We start from the raw sequence: 23,748 nt of genomic DNA, 5'->3' as shown, positions 1-23,748 counted from the left end.
AAAACCAATTTAATAATTTTTTTATTGGTAGCATCAATTTAAATGATTTAAATGGTTTATTGGGAAAAGGAAAATCTTAATAAAAAAAGAAATCCTCTATCTTTTGTTGGCCGCCATCTTAACTTTTATCACAGCGGCAAATTTAAATTACTTGAAACTGCAAACAATATTCCGATGTGTAAGAAATAAAGGTGCACCTGTGGTACTGAACTCTATTTATAAAAGAAAAAAATTAATCGAATCAGACTGCATTTTCTAAGCATAGTGCTGATGGTATTTATTGTTGAACAAGATTTCATTGCTGGTGTATGTGGCCAAAATTAAACTACGGACGAATCACGGAGAAAAATATTTCTGATAGCATATGTCAGTGTTGTGTGCGGGTGGTATTCTGTGGTTCCTTTTCATGATCAATTTGCTAAGAATAATTAAATCCATCGAAAATTATAAAAGCTCTGATGTACGATCTGTAATTTTAGTGATATGAACACAGCTTACAGTCAACATTATTACACTACGTCAGGTGGAATTCTTGTGCAATTTGAACAAAATAATTATCCGGGAGAAGTTGTAGTTTGAATAATGCGTTATACATGTGTATAATATTGTCAGTATCATTTACAGAATCAAATCAATGCAACTGCTAAAAAAAAAAAAAAACAGTGAAGTCAGACCGCGGAATACCACAGAGTATCGTATCATCCATATTCATTGCACTTGTCGGTGTTGGTGATACACAAAAAATCCGCCACAATGCCAAACCTGTGCAGGTACTTGGCGAGGCCAAGAATACGTAGATGATTATAAATTTTTTAACTTTGGCTGTGTGGGGTCGTATATCGATACCAGACCCAATGGCGTCTCACAATTGGCAACGGAAGCGCACGTTTCTGACAGACCAGTCCCACGGGGGCCCGGAGGAACCAATGACGCGCGCCCACTAAGCCACGCATTAGCGGCTCCGACTACGGGCGCCCTCCGGCGCTGCGATATAGGACGGCAGCAGCTACACGGCCCAGTCTTCAAAAGTCTTCAGTTTTAGTCAGCCTTCAACAGTTCACTCGTATATTAGTAGCGGGAGCCTCACACTGCACGAAACTCTTCAGATTGCTTCTCGTGATAGGTGGACTTTATTACCGTTTGTTCGTTTGTAAAGTTTCTTCGCAATATTTGGAGAAAGTTACGACATAAATGAAAATTCTGTGTACTGTATTTATGTGTTTGGTAATCATTTCTGCTCCTGTCCAGCTTCCCTATGATGACAGCTGCTGCACCACTGTGCAGCCCACATCTCCTTACTGTTGCGTACACCGTAGTACACAGCAGGTTGCATGCAGAGGGCTGCAGAGAGCCAGTGTAGAGCCCCCATATACAACAGAGCGAATGCAATATTTACACCAGAGGGATCAGAAGAGTACATGAGATAACGAGCATTGCCTATGAAATGTAAAGTTGGACCGCAGTCAGTCGCAGCAATTCGCAGTTTATTGCAGATCTGGATTTTGACTAACACTGTTATCACCAGTGCTAAAATACAAAAACAGAAAGTATCAAGAACAAGTATAAAGTATGTATCAGTGGACAAACGCTGTTACCGGAGCACAAAAAAGGCAAATACGCTCCAAATACGCTCCTCTTCATTAAAGGACACTGAAAATTCGGGTACCAGCTGCCCCATTCTACCTTCCCTCTGCACATTTAAAAATTTTTGCATTCTATATTGGCATGCGAATGTACTCGCGCTCTTTTTAACATGCAACTTACATCTCGCTCCCACAAGCTGTTCTAACTGTAACTAGCCCATCACTGTAAGTCTCTCATGCCCATCAACTCCCAATCGCCCATTCTCACTCACTTATCTGAACTCATTGTCATTACCTCTTTGTGTCTCCGTGTCATTGTCTCCTCTGTCGCAGCCACAGGCCCCTTTGTTCTGCCTACTACTAAGTCTCTTATTTGTGTCACTCTCACCCTCTCTCTCTTACCGCTACTCTCTAGTCAATTCTTTCCACTGCTTCTCTGTTTTCACTGCCATTATCTCTCTCTTCCTCGTTGTCCTTGAGTCAGTCTCTCATCATCACTGGCTCTCACCCACTTCTATTTTCTCCTTTTTATTATTCTCCTACTGACACTGTCTCCTTCACTACTCTCCTCTCCTTTCACTGTGTACTACGTTCTGCTCCCACTGCGTCCCTCTTTTTCTCACACATCCCCAATGTCTCCTTCGCTCTTTCCACATCACAACCACAACCATCCTCCAGTACTGATAACTTCTCCATCCATTTCCTGCTACCTCTGTCTCCTTCTCTCTCAGTATAAAAAAGCATGGATATCTTCGCATGCCAGTACCTATTTTAGCGCAGAGGATGGTAGGATGAGGTAGCTGGTACCCAAATGTTCAGTCACTCTTTTTGAATAAAAACGAGGGTATTCGTCATTTTTGTATCCCGATAGGACCATCTTTCCACTGGTTCCCTTCTTTTTCGTGCCACTGCAGGGCTTGTCAAAAATGGCTCTGAGCACTATGGGACTCAACTGCTGTGGTCATAAGTCCCCTAGAACTTAGAACTACTTAAACCTAACTAACCTAAGGACATCACACACATCCATGCCCGAGGCAGGATTCGAACCTGCGACTGTAGCGGTCGTGCGGTTCCAGGCTGTAGCGCCTTTAACCGCTCGACCACTCTGGCCGGCACAGGGCTTGTCACTCACATGAAAAGGAGAAGGAGGAGGAGGAGATTAGTGTTTAACGTCCCATCGACGACGAGGTCATTAGAGACGGAGCGCAAGCTCGAAGGATGGGGAAGGAAATCGGCCGTGCCCTTTCAAAGGAGCCATCCCGGCATTTGCCTGAAGCGATATAGGGAAATCACGGAGAACCTAAATCAGGATGGCCGGAGACGGGATTGAACCGTCGTCCTCCCGAATGCGAGTCCAGTGTGCTAACCACTGCACCACCTCGCTCGGTCACATGAAAAGAACTTGATGCACCAGTAAAATTTTGATTGTTTACTAACGTGAAACTAAAGTAATGCAGAGCTAATTTTACTACCCGTGGTCTAGGGGTAGCATCTTTGGTTCATAATCAAAAACGTCTTCAGTCCCGGGTTCGATCCCCGCCACTGCCTAAATTTTGATAAATAATCAGCATTGGTGGCCGAAGGCTTCCGGCATAAGAAGTCAGCCTCATTCTGCCAACGGCTTTGTCAAAGAGGGCGGAGGAGCGGATAGAGGTTCAGGGCACTCTCTTGTCCTAGGGGTGGGAAATTGCCCCTAAAGCCGGAAGAATCAGCAATGATCAACGACATGAGGATGCAGAAGGCAATGTAAACCACTGCATTAAAGACACGTATCGTGTATCCACAGGACATGTGGCCTGTAAGTGTCATGATGATCTCGCCATTGGCAGAAGATTCCCGAATAGTCCCCCATTCGGATCTCCGGGAGGGGACTGCCAAGGGGGAGGTTACCATGAGAAAAAGATTGAATAATCTACGAAAGGATAACGTTCTACGAATCGGGGCGTGGAATGTCAGAAGCTTGAACGTGGTGGAGAAACTAGAAAATCTGAAAAGGGAAATGCAAAGGCTCAATCTAGATATAGTAGGGGTCAGTGAAATGAAGTGGAAGGAAGACAAGGATTTCTGGTCAGATGAGTATCGGGTAATATCAACAGCAGCAGAAAATGGTATAACAGGTGTAGGATTCGTTATGAATAGGAAGGTAGGGCAGAGGGTGTGTTACTGTGAACAGTTCAGTGACCGGGTTGTTCTAATCAGAATCGACAGCAGACCAACATCGACAACGATAGCTCAGGTATACATGCCGACGTCGCAAGCTGAAGATGAACAGATAGAGAAAGTGTATGAGGATGTTGAAAGGGTAATGCAGTATGTAAAGGGGGACGAAAATCTAATAATCATGGGCGACTAGAATGCAGTTGTAGAGGAAGGAGTAGAAGAAAAGGTTACAGGAGAATATGGGCTTGGGACGAGGAATGAAAGAGGAGAAAGACTAATTGAGTTCAGTAACAAGTTTCAGCTAGTAATAGCGAATACCCTGTTCAAGAATCACAAGAGGAGAAGGTGTACTTGGAAAAGGCCGGGATATACGGGAAGATTTCAATTAGATTACATCATGGTCAGACAGAGATTCCGAAATCAGATACTGGATTGTAAGGCGTTCCCAGGAGCAGATATAGACTCAGATCACAATATAGTAGTGATGAAGAGTAGGCTGAAGTTCAAGACATTAGTCAGGAAGAATCAATACGAAAAGAAGTGGGATACGGAAGTACTAAGGAATGACGAGATACGTTTGAAGTTCTCTAACGCTATAGGTACAGCAATAAGGAATAGCGCAGTAGGCAGTACAGTTGAAGAGGAATGGACATCTCTAAAAAGGGCCATCACAGAAGTTGGGAAGGAAAACATAGATACAAAGAAGGTAGCTGCGAAGAAACCATGGGTAACAGAAGAAATACTTCAGTTGATTGATGAAAGGAGGAAGTACAAACATGTTCCGGCAAAATCAGGAATACAGAAATACAAGTCGCTGAGGAATGAAATAAATAGGAAGTGCAGGGAAGCTAAGACGAAATGGCTGCAGGAAAAATGTGAAGACATCGAAAAAGATATGATTGTCGGAAGGACAGACTCAGCATACAGGAAAGTCAAAACAACCTTTGGTGACATTAAAAGCAACGGTGATAACATTAAGAGTGCAACGGGAATTCCACTGTTAAATGCAGAGGAGAGAGCAGATAGGTGGAAAGAATACATTGAAGGCCTCTATGAGGGTGAAGATTTGTCTGATGTGATAGAAGAAGAAACAGGAGTCGATTTAGAAGAGATAGGAGATCCAGTATTAGAATTGGAATTTAAAAGAGCTTTGGAGGACTTACGGTCAAATAAGGCAGAAGGGATAGATAACATTCCATCAGAATTTCTAAAATTATTGGGGGAAGTGGCAACAAAACGACTATTCACGTTGGTGTGTAGAATATATGAGTCTGGCGATATACCATCTGACTTTCGGAAAAGCATCATCCACACAATTCCGAAGACGGCAAGAGCTGACAAGTGCGAGAATTATCGCACAATCAGCTTAACAGCTCATGCATCGAAGCTGCTTACGTGAATAATATACAGAAGAATGGAAAAGAAAATTGAGAATGCGCTAGGTGACGATCAGTTTGGCTTTAGGAAAAGTAAACGGACGAGAGAGGCAATTCTGACGTTACGGCTAATAATGGAAGCAAGGTTAAAGAAATATCAAGACACTTTCATAGGATTTGTCGACCTGGAAAAAGCGTTCGACAATATAAAATGGTGCAATCTGTTCGGGATTCTAAAAAATGTTGGGGTAAGCTATAGGAAGAGACGGGTCATATACAATATGTACAACAACCAAGAGGGAATAATAAGAGTGGAGGATCAAGAACGAAGTGCTCGTATTAAGAAGGGTGTAAGACAAGGCTGGAGCCTTTCGCTCCTACTCTTCAATCTGTACATCGAGGAAGCGATGATGGAAATAAAAGAAAGGTTCAGGAGTGGAATTAAAATACAAGGTCAAAGGATATCAATGATATCGAGAATCGAAGCCTTTGAGATGCGGTGCTATAGACGATGACATTGCCATCCTGAGTGAAAGTGAAGAAGAGTTAAATGATCTGCTGGACGGAATGAACAGTCCAATGAGTATACAGTAGGATTTGAGAGTAAATCAGAGAAAGACGAAGGTAATGAGAAGTAATAGAAATGAGAACAGCGAGAAACTTAACATCAGGATTGATGGTCACGAAGTCAAAGAAGTTAAGGAATTCTGCTACCTAGGCAGTAAAATAACCAATGACGGACGGAACAAGAAGGACATCAAAATCAGACTCGCTATGGCAAAAAAGGCATTTCTGGCCAAGAGAAGTCTACTAATATCAAATACCGGCCTTAATTTGAGGAAGAAATTTCTGAGGATGTACGTCTGGAGTACAGCATTGTATGGTAGTAAACATGGACTGTGGGAAAACCGGAACAGAAGAGAATCGAAGCCTTTGAGATGTGGTGCTATAGACGAATGTTGAAAATTAGGTGGACTGATAAGGTAAGGAATGATGAGGTTCTACGCAGAATCGGAGAGGAAAGGAATATGTGGAAAACACTGATAAGGAGAAGGGACAGGATGCTAGGACATCTGCTAAGACATGAGGGAATGACTTCCACGGTACTAGAGGGAGCTGTAGAGGGCAAAAACTGTAGAGGAAGACAGAGATTGGAATACGTGAAGCAAATAATTGAGGACGTAGGTTGCAAGTGCTACTCTGAGATGAAGAGGTTAGCACAGGAAAGGAATTCGTGGCTGGCCGCATCAAACCAGTCAGTAAACTGATGACCAAAAAAAAAAAAAAAAGGATTTTATACACGTGCTTCAGTACTAGAACTTGAACTTCACAGAAATCTTCTCATAATAATAGAGACGCTTTACATCATATTTCTCCGTGCCATGTCACTTTATAAACTGTGTTTTTCCTCACACCGCGTTTTAGGAGCGTATTTTCCGTGAACGAGTAAGGTAAATTCGAATCTATGTATCTACGAAAGGGGTAAAGATATCAGGAAAATTTTCAAGGTTGTTGGAGACCTGAATCTTAGAAATATATCGTAAGAATTGTGGCCATTTTCTGTTCATAGCCATCTTGCAATCCGTGACTGGGGTTTGGTCCAATGCTGACGGTGTAATAGTGGCGAAAAACGCTTTTTTGAGGTTTCATCAGGAACCGCTTATGAATTTACTCAACTGCAACATTCATTGATTCATTCACGTGTATATCCGTCAGTTTAATTAAATCGTGGGTTTATAACGAGTATATTCGTCACCATTCAATGTATTTAATTTCTGCGTGGATACTGTATATGTTCAAGTAGAGTAACTTTGAATCTCTGTTCCTGAGAAAGGGATAAAGGTATCAAGAAAATTTTCAAAGCTGCTCGAGATTGGGGTATTAGGACTATACTGTAAAAAGTTGAGTCATTTGCTGTGCAGGCGTCTTGGAATTCTCGGCTGGGTTTTGATCCTCTGGTGACGGCGAATATATAGCAAAAAACACATTTTTGGTATTTTCCGAGAATCCGTACATTAACAAATGGTGCCTCCATAAATGTCCCATCAAGCCCACAGCGGACCACGTCAAATGCAAAAAGAACCAACTGATTTGCTCTATTTTCTTTAGCGCGAGGATCTATGTAATATTCATATTTTGACACTATGCTCTAGGATAGTGACACTTAGACGATCCTTCTGTTGGGTATGCAAATGGTCCCTAGTTCAATGGCTATCCAAATACTTTGGCATACCTTTTTATCACCAGCAGAACACGAGGTATGAACGCCGGACAATCCCGTTTTTATGTGCGGTGGTTTGGAACATATTGGTAACCGTGCTGCCGCATGCATACCGCTGTTGCATTATGCAGTTGTAGAATCGACATGTGTGGGAACATAACGATAACGTGCAGTTGCCACAAGATTCATATAGACAAAAACATGTCAGAGCATAAACTTGTGACAATGGACGCTAGTATTTACATGGCAGAAACAAAACTGAAGCCGTTGCTTATAACCAACAGAGACCACAAAAATATGCGACATCGAGGTCCTGTAGTGCCCTCTATCGGAGTATACATCCAAAATGATATCGATCGATTTTATTGAAGATATTAACTCTTAAATGAATCTCAAAATACAGTATAACTAGGATATTGAAATTACATCTACATCTACATTTATACTCCGCAAGCCACCCAACGGTGTGTGGCGGATGGCACTTTACGTGCCACTGTAATTACCTCCCTTCCCTGTCCCAGTCGCGTATGGTTCGCGGGAAGAACGACTGTCTGAAAGCCTCCGTGCGCGCTCTAATCTCTCTAATTTTACATTCGTGAGCTCCTCGGGAGGTATAAGTAGGGGGAAGCAATATATTCGATACCTCATCCAGAACGCACCCTCTCGAAACCAGGCGAGCAAGCTACACCGCGATGCAGAGCGCCTCTCTTGCAGAGTCTGCCACTTGAGTTTGTTAAACATCTCCGTTGCGCTATCACGGTTACCAAATAACACTGTGACGAAACGCGCCGCTCTTCTTTGGATCTTATCTATCTCCCCTGTCAACTCGACCTGGTACGGATCCCACACTGATGAGGAATACTCGAGTATAGGTCGAACGAGTGTTTTGTAAGCCACCTCCTTTGTTGATGGACTACATTTTCTAAGGACTCTCCCAATGAATCTCAACCTGGTACCCGCCTTACCAACAATTAATTTTATATGATCATTCCACTTCAAATCGTTCCGCACGCATACTCCCAGATATTTTACAGAAGTAACTGCTACCAGTGTTTGTTCCGCTGTCATATAATCATACAATAAAGGATCCTTCTTTCTATGTATTCGCAATACAATACATTTGTATATGTTAAGGGTCAGTTGCCACTCCCTGCACCAAGTGCCTATCCGCTGCAGATCTTCCTGCATTTCGCTACAATTTTCTAATGCTGCAACTTCTGTGTATACTACAGCATCATCCGCGAAAAGCCGCATGGAACTTCCGACACTATCTACTAGGTCATTTATATATATTGTGAAAAGCAATGGTCCCATAACACTCCCCTGTGGCACGCCAGAGGTTACTTTAACGTCTGTAGACGTCTCTCCATTGATAACAACATGCTGTGTTCTGTTTGCTAAAAACTCTTCAATCCAGCCACACAGCTGGTCTGATATTCCGTAGGCTCTTACTTTGTTTATCAGGCGACAGTGCGGAACTGTATCGAACGCCTTCCGAAAGTCAAGAAAAATAGCATCTACCTGGGAGCCTGTATCTAATATTTTCTGGGTCTCATGAACAAATAAAGCGAGTTGGGTCTCACACGATCGCTGTTTCCGGAATCCATGTTGATTCCTACATAGTAGATTCTGGGTTTCCAAAAACGACATGATACTCGAGCAAAAAACATGTTCTAAAATTCTACAACAGATCGACGTCAGAGATATAGGTCTATAGTTTTGCGCATCTGCTCGACGACCCTTCTTGAAGACTGGGACTACCTGTGCTCTTTTCCAATCATTTGGAACCTTCCGTTCCTCTAGAGACTTGCGGTACACGGCTGTTAGAAGGGGGGCAAGTGAATGTGTATAAAAATGCATAAAATGGACAACAGAACTTAAATGCAAATAACGTCGTAAAAGACAGGAGGATTTTCCATTGGAATTACACTGCGACAAAACGATGTCCAAGTTTACAATAGACTAATGGATTAAAAATCCGTTTATAAAAGTTTTATATAACATATTTCTTTAATGCGTGTCAAAGGCTATAAAGGAACATTGCGAGTAAAACCTGAAAAATTTCCAGTAATATAAAAAACATAAAATAGAGCCACAAGAGGTTGAGGCCCCCTCTCTGAGATTGTGTTGTTTTGAGAGAAGTAATAATATAAAAAACTTTTTGTTAGAAAACAGATTGTTTGGATTAATTTCCATTTACACACTTCTATACATATGTCTGTTAGGAAACAGGTATATCAGACAACTCCTTTGTAATGTGAGCAGTTTACGAATCCATACATTGAAATTGTGTTAGGAACCACGTTTACGTGTAATTTAAGGGAATTTTAGAAAATGATCCATTACCAAGTGAAAAACTTTAAACCCTTTTTTAATATGTACTTCAGTAGAGGGCCTGCAAGTCCTCGATGACGGATATTATCGGCGTCTGCTCTGGTTATAAGCAACGGCTTCAGTTTTGTTTTTACCGTTAAAATGTTAGCGTCAGTTGTCAAAAGTTTAGGCTCTGACATCTTTGTGCCTACATGACGCTTCTGAAGGTGGTATATTATCAATATGTTCCCACTTATGCGAATTCGTACACGTGAATTATATACTTACTTTGAACCTATTATTGATTTTTTACGTTTTTGTATTTTAGCACCGATGATGAGTATGTTATAGTCGAAACTTTGATCTACAATAAATTGCGGATTTCTGCGGCTGACTGTCGACCTCCTTTACATCCTATCTAATGGATTGCAATTAAGTTAATAGTCTTTGAAGGTTGCATTATTGTTCTTTTGCTCTAACAATCAGCACACTGGTTACGACACTACACAGTTAGAGCCATGATGCAAAACACTGATATTCAGAGAGGATTATTTCCCACGATGAGCACACTGCTGTGGCGAAATATGCGAAATGACGCAGAAAAGAAAGAATTCAGGCGTTTGATTTTGTAAGTAAACATAAAAAATGTAGAGTTAGTGCTCTAGCTTTCATAAGAATTAGTCCACAACTTTGCATATATGTCAACTGAAGAATTTCGCTGATTTCTCTTTACAATTCAGGAACAAATTTAAAAGCAGAACGCCAACTACCGATGACAAACATAAGGTGATTAGCAACCGGGGATATTTACATTAGTGATTGTTGTTTCGTATTTAGGTAGAACCTAACATCAGATAGTTTCTCATGTCTATAGTAACACATGCAAAGCACTTCAAGGATTTCATTTGAGTAGGCGAAAGGAAAATAATGTCAATAAAATATGGTCAATGAAATGTGAAATATGCATACGACCTGTGAGATGGACTGTTTGATAAAATTTGCTCCGTAGTGTGTTAGAGAGCAAACAGCGTTATCCCATGTAAACCATTTTCATTTATCATCAAAGCTTCTTAGCGTAACTGTGTCATGAGTCACAGATACCACGAATGAAATCAATGAGGAAAACTAGACCTCTCAAATATTTTTAATTTTGCTCAGCATAATAGGCACATATTTGCCCTTGTTTACATTCAAGTAAATCTATTTTACTTTGAGACGCAGGTAGCCTCTTTTCATTTCTATTCACCTTTAATTATACAAATGTAAGGTAAGTTGAAATAGTTTAATGGGAGACAAGATATAACAGCAATTATATGGGCAGATTTCACTTAACCTTCTTAATCTCTTGTAGTCTAACAGTTCTTGGTCCACTTATTTGATTTATGGACTAATCTTGGGCGTGAGGAGTTTTGTGAATATGGGATAGGTGTCACGTTGCGAGGCCTGGCACAATGAGCCATGAATGCAGGGGGAAGAGATAGCAGGTAGATGCCCGTCTCTTGCCAGAGGATGAAAGTCGCTTTGCCACACATAGAGCTGGCAGACAGTCCGTTGTCCATTTATGAGATGATCTTCAGGTGGCAGAGATAAAAAAGCCTTTGCTTCAGAAGGCAGAACTCTGTCAGTGGCTGGTAAGCTTTAGGTGTTTGCTAAGTGATATAATTGGGCAGATCTCCTCACTTTCCTATAAACGTGACAAAACAGTACTGACCTGCTTAACAGACAGACAGCTATGCTATATTATGGCAAGAGACAGCGTTGTAGTTCAGCTGATTCGTATTCGTCAGTGTTGTAGTTCAGCTGGCTCGTATTCGTCAGTGCTTCCTCAGATTTTTGGGGTTCTTGAGAGTTGGTTTCGGACAAACAGTTACTGTGTTCGTCTTAGGCGCGTTACTGTACCTATTTCACAGAATTAGATTTGAGACCTTATACAATTCCATCTCCTTCAGTATCTCTGACGCTTCAGGTTGCAGTTGTAAGATACAGTGTTGTAAAGTTCTTATCCACACAGTTGTCTTTTGTTGCATTGTTTTCATGTGTCTTTTGCAATAAACCGTAGTGTTACCAACAACTTAATTTAGAATTCAGTTACATTTATACTCTCACATGCGCGGGAATTTGCAAATTTTCCTTTTTAATGAAAAGAATTACAGAGCTTATGCTTATCCAACCAATTCGTGAATGATAAAAGCATCAGATGAGTTTGTCGTCTTTCTCACGTCCCCAGTACGATCTTTCAGAGCATCGACAGTTTACTACACATCATATCGTTTTCATTCGGCATTTATGCTCTGGAATTTTTGCATCCCAGAAGCACGTATGACATCTACACTACTGGCCAATAAAATTGCTACAGCACAAAGATGACGAGCTACAGACGCGAAATTTAACCAGCAGGAAGAAGATGCTGTGATACGTAAATAATTAGCTTTTCAGAGCATTTACACAAGGTTGACGCCGTTGGCGACACCTACAACGTGCTGACATGAGGAAAGTTTCCAACCGATTTCTCATACACAAAAAGCAGTTGACCGGCGTTGCCTGATGAAACGTTGTTTTGATGCCTCGTGTAAGGAGGAGAAATGCGTACCATCACGTTTCCGACTTTGATAAAGGTCGGATTGTAGCCCATTACCATTGCGGTTTATGGTATCGCGACATTGCTGCTCGCGTTGGTCGAGATCCAATGACTGTTAGCAGAATATGGAATCGGTGGGTTCAGGGGGGTAATACAGAACGCCGTGCTGGATCCCAACGGCCTCGTATCACTAGCAGTCGAGATGGCATGCATCTTATTCGCATGGGTGTAACGGATCGTGCAGCCACGTCTCGATCCCTGATTCAACAGATGGGGATGTTTGCAAGACAACAACCATCTGCACGAACAGTTCCACGACGTTTGCAGCAGCATGGACTATCAGCTCGGAGACCATGGCTGCGGTTACCCTTGACGCTGCAGCACAGACAGGAGCGCATGCGATGGTGTACTCAGCGACGAACCTGGGTACACGAATGGCAAAACGTCATTTTTTCGGATGAATCCACGTTCTGTTTACAGCATCATGATGGTCGCATCCGTGTTTGGCGACATCGCGGTGAACGCACATTGGAAGCGTGTGTTCATCATCGCCATACTGGCGTATTATCTGGCGTGATGGTATGGGGTGCCATTGGTTACACGTCTCGATCACCTCTTGTTCGCATTGACGGCACTTTGAACAGTGGACGTTACATTTCAGATGTGTTGCGACCCGTGGCTGTACCCTCCATTCGATCCCTGCGAAACACTACATTTCAGCAGGATAATGCACCACCGCGTGTTGCAGGTCCTGTACGGGCCTCTCTGGATACAGAAAATGTTCGACTGCTCCCCTGGCCAGCACATTATCTGGATCTCTCACCAACTGAAAACGTCTGGTCAATGGTGGCCGAGCAACTGGCTCGTCACAATACACCAGTCACTACTCTTGACGAACTGTGGTACCGTGTTGAAGCTGCATGGGCAGCTGTACCTGTACACGCCATCCAAGTTCTATGTGACTCAATGCCCAGTCGTATCAAGGCCGTTATTACGGCCGGAGGTGGTTGTTCTGGGTACCGATTACTCAGGATCTATGCACCCAAATTGCGTGAAAATGTAATCACATGTCAGTTCTAGTATAATATATTTGTCCAATGAATACCCGTTTATCATCTGAATTTCTTCTTGGTGTAGCAATTTTAATGACCAGTAGTGTATAATATAGCCCGAGAAAAAAATTGTCAAAAACATGCTTTTTTCGGGCCAAAGATAGTATACCTCCCCTTAAGATCTTGATTCCAGTGTATTTCGGTACGCACTGGGAATTTTTAACGAACCTGCGTACCTAAGGTAGAAGAAATGCTACACCCTATATTTGTCGTTCGAGGAAGCGACGCTAGCCAGATACCACAGAGGCCAGCTGTTTTGAAACTGCCTCGCTCTCTGCTCAACAGGAGGAAGTATAAGACCTCCTCCTATAGAATATTCGCTGCGTGACCAGCTCTACTGTATGTTCGCCTGACGGCAGCTAATGTTTACTCCCGATGACAGCAGGTGGGTATAACAGCGAGGCCAACTGGTGGGTACTCTGCGTGGGTGGTGGCGGCAGCGTGCTTATCGCGTTAACCGCGCCGTCCCTTCCGGAATGTAGTTGCGCAGCCCGGTGGAGCGGCCAGCGCCCGCTGCGAGGCGGTTACCGGTTGAGCGCCGGCTGCTGGCTGCTGGGTGCTGGGTGCCATATCTCGGGCATTACGTCTGCCCTGGGGCCCATCAGCTTTCGCGTCACGTCCCGAGCCTTCATATAGCGCGGCTGCTGCCGCTGTTGCGGCGCGGTTTCTCTGATCCGGAAGAACGCCGTCGCTGCATTCTTTCTGCCCTACCTCGCCACGGTTTACCCCGGTCTCCACTTTCTCGGCGGCTTCACCGGTTCCACACTCGCCGAAATATTGTTAATTTCCTTACCTTACGCGGCAGCAACGGCGATTCTTGCCGAATTGTTTCTCGTCAGATGTTTTGTGCATGTCATATTTACGCCAAAGGATATCAAATTTAGAAGTGAACGTGAGGTATAAAGTTTTAAGGAGAGTATGACACGACAAGGGCTGCAAATCGTGGGGCAGCAAAAACTGTTCCCATGAATAGTCATGCTCAGGCGTCATCTGTTGCAGCGATGTTTGTCAGGCGTCCGACTTTTTACCATCGCGTTCTGCCAAATAGATAAAAGTCCGTCCTGTTGGCCTTTTATTAGGCTTTTTAGTGATGATGTAGAGAACGCATATCGAAGGCCCGTTCGAAGCTAACAACGTAAGTATGAGGAGTAAGCATGAGAAAGAATAAGGAAATACACCTTAACAATATATAGATGTATCAACCAGTGCCATTCTTATGTCAGTGTCCTACTTACAGTGTATGATAGTATCCTAATAAAAGATATACTACTTGATGAGCGTCTTAAAACAATTTATACGTGTTCCCTTCTTAATTCTGCTATTGGTTGCAACAAATCTTTCCTCAAGGAATGTGCTATCTTACCATGTATTTCCTCAACATTAGAGGCGTTTATGTACCTGTGAGAACATTGTTGTGGAACCCCTACGTATCCAATCATGTATGATGTAGTGAATCCTGAATACCTTCCTGTAGCAGTATGATACTGATTTTTACACATGGGCACATAACCCTTCCTGTTTTGAGGCTTCCACTCTCCACTTTTTATAGTTATGCCCCACGTTATTTCTCTTTACGTCGAACAGATCCCTTGGCTTTTTTTAACTCTACTTTGTAAATCATGAAGTACTTGATGTTCCCATGTTGCCACTTTTTCATGCGTTGTATGTTGGTTATCGCTTAAAATATAAAAAAAAAGGAAAAGAATTCTGTGGGTTACCTTTCCGTACAAATAATCAGGTGTGGCTTCTGTGTGTCTAGAAATGGCTGTCAGTATCTGATGACTTACGATTTAAGGCAGTTGTTATACCTGACACTCCAGCAATTGATGGACTATTCTGTTTCAATTTTTTGCGGAATTTTGTACGTACTTCGTATATGTTTTTGAGAATATTATGTTTGAAATATTGGAGTATGTCCAGTGATATGCCATGTACTGCATGCAATATTTTATGTCCATATACATGCCCTTAATGTATTCTTTGATCGCTGAAAATTTTCATACATGACATCAACTAAGTCTGGCACGCCAGCAGTACACCGAACATGCCTATGAAATGTACTATCGTGAGACTCAAAGTCTTTGGATGAATATGTATCGTGACAACAGATTACCAGCTGCTGTCAGTTACCATTTTGTTGCACATAGACAAAGTTCAGGATACGGTCTTAAATGGTGTAGTGTGGATCGTTTTGTTAAATGACGGAATATGGCTACTTTTTACTTGTAATTTAGAGTGATTTGAAAATGACGTGAAATATAAATGTTACAAATGTAAGGGAGAAATTTGTGCGGTAATGTTTTATCAGATGGTTCAAATGGCTCTGAGCACTATGGGACTTAACATCTTAGGTCACCAGTCCCCTAGAAGTTAGAAATACTTAAAACTAACTAACCTAAGGACGTCACACACATCCATGCCCGAGGCAGGATTCGAACCTGCGACCGTAGGAGTCCCGCGATTCCGGACTGCAGCGCCTAGAACCTCACGGCCACCGCGGCCGGCGATGTTTTATCCTAATGTGAGATGTGTAAAGTGTTATTTATACACAGCGGTACATGCAGACAATGTAACTCTTTTTCATGTTGATTTTACAGGTGTTGACAATGACGCTCAGTCGAAATTAGCTAATCGCACTATTAAATCAACATCGCATTACAGCTTATTACGGACAATGTTTATGTTTATACAAAAAAAAATTGAGTACTGCATCGGTAGTGTTGGGTACTATCATTTAGTAAGCCTACATTTTGACTTCTAACATACAACGATAAATACTACGGGGGACTTTATAACACACGATGTCACAACCACGCAACGTGCAACGTTGTTATAAGCAGCAGAAACACAGATATTTTCAAGGACCAAATTTTCACTCAACGGAGAGGGCCCTGATATGGAACTTCCTGGCAGATTAGAACTGCCTGCCTAACCGGACTCGAACTCGAGACCTTCGCCTTTCTCGAACAAGTCCTCTACCAACTGAGCTAGCTGAGCACGACTGACGACCGCTCCTCACAGATTTTTTTCCGCCAGTACACCATCACTTGGGTAACCGTGGTCTAGGAGAAGCGTGTTTGATTCATAATCAAAAACGTCTTCGGTACCGGGTTCGATCTCCGCCACAGCCTAAATTTTGATAAATAATCAGCATTGGCGGCCGAAGACTTCCGGCATAAGAAGTCAGCCTCATTCTGCCAACGGCCTTGTCAAAGAGGGCGGAGAAGCGGATAGAGGTTCAGGGCACTCTCTTGTCCCCTAAAGGCGGAAGAATCAGCAATGATCAACGACATGAGGATGCAGAAGGCAATGGAAACCACTGCATTAAAGACACGTATCGTGTATCCACAGGACATGTGGCCTGTAAGTGTTATGATGATCTCTCCATTGGCAGAAGATTCCGGAATAGTCCCCCATTCGGATCTCCGGGAGGGGACTGCCAAGCGGGAGGCTACTATGAGAGAAAGATTGAATAATCAACGAAAGGATAACGTTCTACGAGTTGGGGCGTGGAATGTCAGAAGCTTGAACGTGGTAGGGAAACTAGAAAATCTGAAAAGGGAAATGCAAAGGCTCAATCTAGATATAGTAGGGGTCAGTGAAGTGAAGTGGAAGGAAGACAAGGATTTCTGGTCAGGTGAGTATCGGGTAATATCAACAGCAGCAGAAAATGGTATAACAGGTGTAGGATTCGTTATGAATAGGAAGGTAGGGCAGAGGGTGTGTTACTGTGAACAGTTCAGTGACCGGGTTGTTCTAATCAGAATCGACAGCAAACCAGCACCGACAACGATAGTTCAGGTATACATGCCGACGTCGCAAGCTGAAGATGAATAAATAGAGAAAGTGTATGAGGATTTTGAAAGGGTAATGCAGTATGTAAAGGGGGACGAAAATCTAATAGTCAACGGCGACTGGAATGCAGTTGTAGGGAAATGAGTAGAAGAAAAGGTTACAGGAGAATATGAGCTTGGGACTAGGAATGGAAGAGAAGAAAGACTAATTGAGTTCAGTAACAAGTTTCAGCTAGTAATAGCGAATACCCTGTTAAAAAATCACAAGAGGAGGAGGTATACTTGGAAAAGGCCAGAAGGTACGGGAAGATTTCAATTAGATTACATCATGATCAGACAGAGATTCCGAAATCAGATACTGAATTGTAAGGCGTACCCAGGAGCAGATATAGACTCAGATCACAATATAGTAGTGATGAAGAGTAGGCTGAAGTTCAAGACATTAGTCAAGAAGAGTCAATACGCAAAGAAGTGGGATACGGAAGTACTAAGGAATGACGAGATACATTTGAAGTTCTCTAACGCTATAGATACAGCAATAAGCAATAGCGCAGTGGGCGGTACAGTTGAAGAGGAATGGACATCTCTAAAAAGGGCCATCACAGAAGTTGGGAAGGAAAACATAGGTACAAAGGGGGTAGTTGCGAAGAAACCATGGGTAACAGAAGAAATACTTCAGTTGACTGATGAAAGGAGGAAGTACAAACATGTTCCGGGAAAATTAGGAATACAGAAATACAAGTCGCTGAGGAATGAAATAAATAGGAAATGCAGGGAAGCTATGACGACATGGCTGCAGGAAAAATGTGAAGACTTCGAAAAAGATATGATTGTCGGAAGGACAGACTCAGCATACAGGAACTACCTTTGGTGACATTAAAAGCAACGGTGGTAACTTTAAGAGTGCAACGGGAATTCCACTGTTAAATGCAGAGGAGAGAGCAGATAGGTGGAAAGAATACGTTGAAAGCCTCTATGAGGGTGAAGATTTGTCTGAAGTGATAGAAGTAGAAACAGGAGTCGATTTAGAAGAGATAGGGGATCCAGTATTAGAATCGGAATTTAAAAGAGCTTTGGAGGACTTACGGTCAAATAAGGCAGAAGGGATAGATAACATTCCATCAGAATTTCTAAAATCATTGGGGGAAGTGGCAACGAAACGACTATTCACGTTGGTGTGTAGAATACCATCTGACTTTCGGAAAAGCATCATCCACACAATTCCGAAGAAGGCAAGAGCTGACAAGTGCGAGAATTATCGCACAATCAGCTTAACAGCTCATGCATCGACGCTGCTTACAAGAATAATATCCAGAAGAATGGAAAAGAAAATTGAGAATGCGCTAGGTGACGATCAGTTTGGATTTAGGAAAAGTAAATGGACGAGAGAGGTAATTCTGACGTTACGGCTAATTATGGAAGCAAGGCTAAAGAAAAATCAAGACACTTTCATAGGATTTGTCGACCTGGAAAAAGCGTTCGACAATATAAAATGGTGCAAGCTGTTCGAGATTCTGAAAAAAGTAGGGGGAAGCTATACGGAGAGACGGGTCATATACAATATGTACAACAACCAAGAAGGAGTGATAAGAGTGGACGATCAAGAACGAAGTGCTCGTATTAAGAAGGGTGTAAGACAAGGCTGTAGCCTTTCGCCCCTACTCTTCAATCTGTACATCGAAGAAGCAATGATGGAAATAAAAGAAAGGTTCAGGAGTGGAATTAAAATACAAGGTGAAAGGATATCAACGATACGATTCGCTGATGACATTGCTATCCTGAGTGAAAGTGAATAAGAATTTAATGATCTGCTGAACGGAATGAACAGTCTAATGAGTACACAGTATGGTTTGAGAGTAAATCGGAGAAAGACGAAGGTAATGAGAAGTAGTAGAATTGAGAACAGCGAGAAACGTAACATCAGGATTGATGGTCACGAAGGCAATGAAGTTATGGAATTCTGCTACCTAGGCGGTAAAATAACCAATGACGGACGGAGCAAGGAGTACATCGAAAGCAGACTCGCTATGGCAAAAAGGCATTTCTGGCCAAGAGAAGTCTACTAATATCAAATACCGGCCTTAATTTGAGGAAAAAATTTCTGAGGATGTACGTCTGGAGTACAGCATTGTATGGCAGTGAAACATGGACTGGCCGGCCGAAGTGGCCGTGCGATTAAAGGCGCTGCAGTCTGGAACCGCAAGACCGCTACGGTCGCAGGTTCGTATCCTGCCTCGGGCATCGATGTTTGTGATGTCCTTAGGTTAGTTAGGTTTAACTAGTTCTAAGTTCTAGGGGACTAATGACCTCAGCAGTTGAGTCCCATAGTGCTCAGAGCCATTTTGAAACATGGACTGTGGGAAAACCGGAACAGAAGAGAATCGGAGCATTTGAGATGTGGTGCTATAGACGAATGTTGAAAATTAGGTGGACTGATAAGGTAAGGACTGAGGAGGTTCTACGCAGAATCGGAGAGGAAAGGAATATGTGGAAAACACTGATACGGAGAAGGGACAGGATGATAGGACATCTGCTAAGACATGAGGGAATGACTTCCACGGTACTAGAGGGAGCTGTAGAGGGCAGAAACTGTAGAGGAAGACAGAGACTGGAATACGTCAATCAAATAATTGAGGACGTAGGTTGCAAGTGCTACTCTGAGATGAAGAGGTTAGCACAGGAAAGGAATTCACCTACTCTTACCTATCTCAGGTCACGGAAGGTCTCATGTCTGGAGGCTGGGATATACGTGAGAGCTTTTTGGTCTCAGATAATTTGGTACTCTCAGATAGTACTCGCAGAATTTTTGTACTAGCTGTGTCCGATAATTTCTTGAGAGTACTTCCACTAAGTGTCTGAGAGTCTTATTATAGCAGATGTCGGAAGCCTTTACACACAGCAGGGTGGAAGTGTCTATGAGAGCTGAGAGATCACTCCCCTCGAGATTTTTCTGTCATAGCTCTGTGTCTGAAGGAAGAGGCTGTGATGCCCGTCGGGCTGCCACTGCAATTTTAATACCTTTAGTGCAGAAGAAAAAAAGCATAAACGACCGTGCTCGTGTTGGCTTAGAGTGCGCATTGGCAGCAGGATAATTTTGGAGCATGCAGTAATCTTATTGTGAAACTTTCGTTGGAAAATCTACAACAATATCGAAATTTTACTAGAATGTCACTGATGGAGCTGATAGAAATACTCTTTAGGACTGGACACAAAACTCTCAATTTAGGTACTATTATGCGTAAATCGAATTGTGTTAAAGACACACAGGTTGTGACCACTCGTAAATTCCTGAAAGTTTGTTCTTCAATACCCAATGTAATAATACAAACATCAAAAAAAGTTTTGCATCACCCCAGTTTCCAGAACTCCTCAAGATAGACGTTGACTGTGGATATTATATCACAGACACAGTCCCTTTGACTGTTCAGAGACGTCACTAAACCCGCTCAAAGATGTAAACAACCATCCACGAGCAGCGCCTATTAGACGGAGTGGGACCGACAGCCAATCAGTTCCATTCATTCCACCAGGAAGGAGGTACACGGCTCGTGTTGTCTGTGTTTCAACCACGCCTAGATGGTCAATACCGCCGTTAGATTGCATCCGCATTGTTGCTTTGTGCCAGGAAGGGCTCTCAACAAGGGTAGTGTCCAGAACATGGAGAAGATACAGAGAGACAGGAACTGTCGATAACGTGCCTCGCTCAGTCTGCCCAAGGGCTACTATTGCAGTGGACGGCTGCTACCTATGGATTATGGCTCTGAAGAATCCTGATAGCAACGCCACCACGTTGAATAATGTAGCCACAGGACGTCCTGTGCAATAGGCTGCATGATGCGCAACTTTACTCCCGACGTCCATGGCGAGGTCCATCTTTTCAACCACGACACCGTGCAGCTCGGAACAGTTGGGCCCAACAACGTGCCGAATCGACCGCTCAGGATTGGCATCACGTTCACTTCATCGATGAGTGTCGCATATGCCTTCAACCAGACAATCGTTGGAGACTTGTTTGGAGGCAACCCTGTCAGGCTGAACGCCTTAGACACACTGTCCAGCGAGTGCAGTAAGGTGCAGGTCCGCTGCTGTTTTGGGGTGGCATTATGTGGGGCCGACGTGCGCCACTGGTGGTCATGGAAGTCGCCGTAGTGGCTGTAAGATACGTGAATGCCATCCTCTGACCGATAGTGCAACCATATCTACAGCATACTGGCGATGCATTCGTCTTCATGGGCGACAATTCGCGCCTCAATCGTTCACATCTTGTGAGTGACTTCCTATCTAACTCTCTATCTAAGATGCCTGGGATAGATTGAAAAGGGATGTTTATGGACGACGTGACCCACCAACCAATCTGAGGGTCTACGCCGAATCACCGTTGAGGAGTGTGACAATCTGGACCAACAGTGCCTTGATGAACTTGTGGATAGTATGCAGGCATTCATCAGTGCAAGAGGACGTGCTACTGGGTATGAGAGGTACCAGTGTGTACAGCAATATGGACCACCACCTCTGAAGGCCTCGCTGTTTGATGGTACAACATGCAATGTGTGGTTTTCATGAGCAATAAAAAGGTCGGAAATGATGTTTATATTGATCTCTATTCCAATTTTCTGTACAGGTTCCGGAACTTTCAGAACCGAGGTGATGTAAAACTTTTTTTGATGTGTGTATAATCAATAAATAGCACGTCGTACAATATTGTAGATACAGCTCTATTATTTGAAGTTTGCGAGTTCCAAAGCGATTTCTTTGAAACATAACTTCTTTTTTCTCTCTGTTTTAATAAATCTGTGTTGTAAAACAGGTTTGGCTACTGTGGAGGTGTTAAGAACTGTAGTCATCTCAACCAACAAATCAATTCTTACATTTCCTGTAGTCCAGTACCTTCCATATCAAACTAATTAAGTGCACAACTTTCATCATTGCTTTCTTTGCCGACACATCGATGACATTCGCTCACCGTGCGCATCCAAGGCAAGAGTCTCAACTGTCCCGACAATTCTAGTGCATTATATGAGAATGCAGGCTTTCTCGGCGAATCTTGATGATAAAATCTTCCTTGCTTGACAGCCGAGTCGATGCGTTGTTCTCTGGCAACGTTTCAGCAAGTTTCTTACTTGCCATCTTCGCCTGGAGGTGGCAAGTAAGAAACTTGCTGAAACGTTGCCGGAGAACAATACACTGGCTCGGCTGTCAACCCGAGAAGATTTTAACATCAATTCCAGTGCACGTTGCAGTGCTGCTGGGGCGCCGTGGGTAGCGTGCTTGTCTTTCATTCACGTTTTCCTATTAACATATGATCGAGTCTCTTCAGTGCTAACTTCTTTTGGTTCCGTTTCTTAATTCCATATAACACGTCTACGGTGTTTTTATATGTTATTTGCTTCGTAGCGTAGTTCAAGTCTAGAACTTTGGGATTAGGCTAATTGCTCAAGTTTCTTGTGAAGTAAAACGGGTTATTTATTCGGTCGGAGATCACGGCACGTATTGCGGCTTAAAGCATGCAGTATTTAATGGGCGGAGGAGTACGGCAAAATATACTAGCAGGATGTGGTTGTGTACAAATTGTGAAATACGGTACAAATATGAACGCAATGTGCCCACTCAGTGCTCCCGACAATGCCGGTATAGTTTTTCTTTTCTGAGAGCTGCGGCGAGCAGCTCTCAAGAGACGGAGGTTGTCGTCCACAAATTCGAGGAGCGCGACTATTTTGCCCCACTTTCGGGCACTGCTGTCGAGCAAAAAATGGTTCAAATGGCTCTGAACACTATGGAACTTAACTTCTGAGGTCATCAGCCGCCTAGAACATAGAACTACTTTAACCTAACTAACCTAAGGACATCACACACATCCATGCCCGAGGCAGGATTCGAACCTGCGACCGTAGAGGTCGCGCGGTTCCAGACTGTAGCGCCTAGAACCGCTCGGCCACCCCAGCCGGCTGCCGTCGAGCAGACTCTCTGCACTGTTACACATGTGTTACTTGCAAAAGCTCTCTGAGAGTGAAAAACTCTCACGTGCATATCTAGATTAACTTGCAGGACTACCACTCTTGCAGATATTTCGGCTAGAAAAATCTAAAACTGAGTGACAGAAAATTCTTCGATCAGTAGCAAAATTTCATGAAATAATATAAAAAATGACTCTGCCGTTAAAAAGCTTGTGACACATGAAAAGTGGACAGCTTATTTCAGATAGCAGCGTAATAAAGTAAAGATAACACGTATCTGGGATAGATAATGTTACATTGCATTTTGTTCAAATCAAATGGTTCAAATGGCTCTGAGTACTATGGGACTTAACATCTAAGGTCATCAGTCCCCCAGAACTTAGAACTACTTAAACCTAACTAACCTAAGCACATCACACAACACCCAGCCATCACGAGGCAGAGAAAATCCCTGACCCCGCCGGGAATCGAACCCGGGAACCCGGGCGTGGGAAGCGAGAACGCTACCGCACGACTACGAGATGCGGGCTGCATTTTGTTGTTATTTCAATTACATGCACACTTGATCTTTTGTATTACATTGTTTGTCTCCTGCGGCTGCTACCAAAATCAACCAGAGGGAAAAATTAGCACACAACGTCATCTAAAAATATAAGG

General features: G+C 43.0%; 1 non-coding gene across 1 annotated transcript; it reads right to left on the bottom strand.

The window, feature by feature from the left end:
• Positions 1-2,894: 2,894 nt before the first annotated feature.
• Positions 2,895-2,967, bottom strand: Trnaa-cgc. Its single transcript has one exon. It is a non-coding gene; the product is annotated as a tRNA-Ala (tRNA).
• Between the last annotated feature and the right edge of the window lie 20,781 nt (positions 2,968-23,748).

The sequence above is a fragment of the Schistocerca piceifrons genome, chromosome 8 (assembly GCF_021461385.2).
Source record: "Schistocerca piceifrons isolate TAMUIC-IGC-003096 chromosome 8, iqSchPice1.1, whole genome shotgun sequence".
NCBI lineage: Eukaryota > Metazoa > Arthropoda > Insecta > Orthoptera > Acrididae > Schistocerca > Schistocerca piceifrons.
This window is presented reverse-complemented; position numbering and strand designations above follow the sequence as displayed.